Source organism: Arachis ipaensis, chromosome B04 (assembly GCF_000816755.2).
Source record: "Arachis ipaensis cultivar K30076 chromosome B04, Araip1.1, whole genome shotgun sequence".
In the NCBI taxonomy this organism is placed as follows: domain Eukaryota; kingdom Viridiplantae; phylum Streptophyta; class Magnoliopsida; order Fabales; family Fabaceae; genus Arachis; species Arachis ipaensis.
The window spans coordinates 35,641,631-35,645,618 of record NC_029788.2 but is presented as its reverse complement, the minus strand read 5'-3'; the positions used below and the strand labels follow the sequence as shown (position 1 = coordinate 35,645,618).

Below are 3,988 nucleotides of genomic sequence, written 5' to 3'. Positions count from 1 at the left end.
TAATAATTATTAATACAACATAATAGTTAATATGATTACATGTATAATAATTCTGTATTTTTATTTAAATGAGTTGAATATTATAAAATAAAAATAAATACATAATTATACTAAATAATTTCTTTAAATAATAAAAATTATCTCTAACCAAAATATATTTATAATAATGATCCAAAAGTACTAGAATGAAGTTAATTGTAAAAATTCATACATCTCACAAAGACATTTTTTCAAGTACACAAGGACAATGGTGATCATGCATAGCCTACATGAGTAATACAGAGTGATAAAGGTTCAGTAGAGTTTCTACTTAGCTAATCATATCACCAAGATGATGATGACAAACTATTACTTAACACCAAACAACATCAATCTCACATATGCTCAAATTCCACGCCAGGAGTGAACTTTCATTTACTTCCATATATCACTATCATTGACATACAACATCTGCACAAAAGCATTGGACAGTATCTGCTGTTAAAACTGAGACTTGTCAAGACTGTCAAAGTAAGGATGATCAAGTGCTGCCTTGGCAGAGATTCTCTCAACAGGATTATACTAGAGCATTTTCTGCACGACGAAATATCTAGTATAGTTAGTCCTAAGTTTGTACAGAAGATAAGTAAACGTATTATTATAGCCAAGTTGAAGGTAACATGAATTTTAGTTATTTCAAATGCTACAATAGATAATACTTCCCAAGCAACACCTTGTGAGCTACTTCAGATAACTTAAAAAACTTTAGATATATTACTATGTAGAGCACTATTTAACAAATGCTATTCAAGTCTAGTCCAGACCAGTTCAACCTTTGAACTAATATTAGAACTGCGAGTTTCTACCGCTATTAGAATGTAAAGTGAGAAAGTGAGAAACTAATCATCTTGCACCCTTGCATCAATAACTTCATTATGTTTAGGCCTTAACATTATTGCTTTACAGTTATCTGTCCTCACTTTAGAGGATCCTATTCTTAGGAACTCATTAGAATAATGCTTTTATAGAGGAACACTAACCGTGAGAAGGTCTACTCCATCAGGTCCCAAAGTTGGCACAGTCCTTGCCAAGTTCTGAGGTTCCCACTTTGGGTAGGTATGCCAATCATGAAGAAAAGTAACTCCCGGCCATTGCACCTCAGTTGGAGTTCCCAAAATCCTAGAAAGATCAAATTCAAAAAAAGTAGTTAGTATGAGAGTGAAAAGGCAGCAGAAAAATTTTTCTTTTTCCATGATCACCATATATTTCAAAGCAGTTTTCTTTAACACTGGTCCATTCAAAGTTGTTATCAGATTCTTGTACATAAGGCTGAGTAAAAGAGCAGCAATGTCAAGCGGTTAATATTGCAATCTGGCTTTTCCACCAAGTAAGTTTCAAATAAGTACATAAAGAGATTAAAATTCTATATGTTTCTGACATGTAATATTACCACAGTCATACACAGATTAAAATCATTTTCAGATGGGGCACAAGACAACTCAAAGTTTCTTTCCAGTTCATTTTAATTTTGTGCAACAGTAACTTGCAAAGTAGTACAACACGAAATGGAAAATCTGAACTGACAATGAGTCTAACTCATTTATTGAACAAATTTTGGCATGGAACTGAAAGGCAGAAACCATAATACCTGACTTCAATTTCTCATCCGGCCCAGTCAAGGGCTTTCTGAGCTGGTTCGGTCAATGGAGGATGCTCAGGGCTAAAGAAATACAGGTCAGACTTCCCAAGTAGCTCTGTTGTTTCTTCTGGTACTTTGAAAAGAGAAATTCAATTGGCTCTCAAGAATTTTGCAGCTTTACTTGTTCCTAAAAGAATACAAAAAAAATTATTTTAGTGCTTATGAGTAGAAGAAAGGCACAAAGCTATAAATTTAGAAAATGGATTCATTCAACTTCATGAAATCAAGATGGAAGGACATTGTTGGAAATCAAATTTCATTTAGTATCCAATCTAAATTCTGACCTGACCTTCCCACGATCTACAACCATAAAATTTTAAGCATATTAAAATTCTAAACTTAATCCACTAAACTTTTAACTATAGCTGATGCATCTGAATTACTCAATAGTAGTCCAAGTTTAAAACTATTGCTTATTTAAGCATCCACACAACATAAACCACTAATTCACAAATGTGGTATAAGGATATTAGATAAACAAGCTAAGTTATGAAATATTGAGTGTATAAGCATAAGGCCATGGCAAAAAAAGAACTAATAACTATGCAAATGAGCAGTTCCAAAAAAGCAACAAAACAATGCATCCAGCCATCATGATCAGATCAGAGTAAAGAAAAATAAGAGTCATAAGAGCAATGCACAATTTTCTAATAATCTGTTCTCATGAAGGCTCTTTAAAGGAAAATGATTTTGCACTCAGTTAATTTTTAGGTGGTGGGGAGGTGAGATAAAAATCGAACACAACCCTCGGATTTTATGGCCAAAAGCAAATTCATATATAGCTTTTGCAGCAAGCTTTATGTACATTCTTTGTGCACCATTTACAACCAGTAGTGAGGATCATGAAACGGTAATTGTAGATATGGATTCAAGTTAGATTCAGAATTCAATTGTGTAATCTACGAACCAATAAAACTTTCATAAGAAAATTATGAAAGCAAAATCGAAGTGAGTTGTACAATAATAATAATAATAATAACACACCTCTCGAACTTCCTTAGCACTCTGTATGGTACCTAGGCTAGCCTACAACAGAAGCATAAGATAAGCATCATCTTGAATAAACATAATATAGCAAGCTAAGATAAGCATCATCTTGAATATGCATAATATAGCAAGTAGTCTCTTACTTGTTTAGTCAGTTAGAACTGGAAAAAACACAGAAGATCAAAAGGGTTCAATCTACAAAAATGCTTTCATCCTCTTATCCTTACCATAACCCCACAATCTCACCCAAATCTCATTACGGGACTCATTTTTTCCTAGGCCATATCAAAGAAACACAAATAAGAAATGAGCAGTACCTGCAGGCGCTGCACCCTTTCAGATAAACTATGAACCTCATCAGATGCTCGCTTTTCTGCATTTGATAATACTTCGTTTTCATGCTTCAAAACAAATAATTGACAAATAAGGGGAGGCAGTGAGTTAATAAATAGGTACTAAATCAAAATGTTACAAAAAGTAAATTGATTTTGGGTGTAAAGTGCATGTGAGCTTAAAGTTCACAGAGGTTAAATTACTTTTTTCACTAAAAATAAAAAAAATTTACTATTCTAGGAATACCCAAGAAATTGGAATATCAGTACAAATACAATATCGATATGACAACCATTTTACATTCTTTGTGCCAACATTCTCAAAGCAATATAAACACGTGAAAGGAATATTATACAGCCATACAGGACTTACTACTAAGCTTGAACAAACATAGGCTGTAAGTGCAAAATCATAAAGCCTTTGCCTTTGCCTCAGTCTGGATTTTAAATATATATATGCCTTTGCCTCAGTCTCTTTGATATTAAAAGCCTTAGTCATCTCCAAAATATCTCTAAATCAGACTGATTAAGCATGAAAAAGGCAAGTATCAATAGATTATAAACCATGGCAGTTTGTCAAAACATTGAATATCAAAAAGGAAATGGGATTCACAAGTTATAATGCAGTTAGGACATAAAATAAAATAAAAAAAATCAACATAAAACTTAATTAGTGATGATGTCTTGGTATAATTAAAAATCAACCATATATCTTGGCAGCTTCCACGATGATTTTGGGCAGCTCCAGTGATGGTGGAAGACCTTCAACAGCAGCCAAACAGAAACGTTGGTTCCCACAGTAGTAATGACAGTTACAGTAGCACAAGGAATCCGAACTCAACGAACTCAAGGGCAGAAATAGCTCAGGGCAGTGGACGTTGAATATGATTAGGACGGCAACAGGGAAGTAACAACTCACCCCCCGCTAGTGGCTCCAATCGCAGCAACTCCAAATCGACGGCAACAGCGGCTTGAACGGCAAGAACGGCAA

The 3,988-nt window shown here is 34.0% G+C and overlaps 1 long non-coding RNA gene across 1 annotated transcript; it reads right to left on the bottom strand.

Annotated features, from left to right (window-relative positions):
• LOC110270605 lies at positions 445–1,136 on the bottom strand. The gene is made up of 2 exons (XR_002360245.1): positions 1,020–1,136; positions 445–573 (listed from the first exon to the last, which is right to left on the bottom strand). It is a non-coding gene; the product is annotated as an uncharacterized LOC110270605 (long non-coding RNA).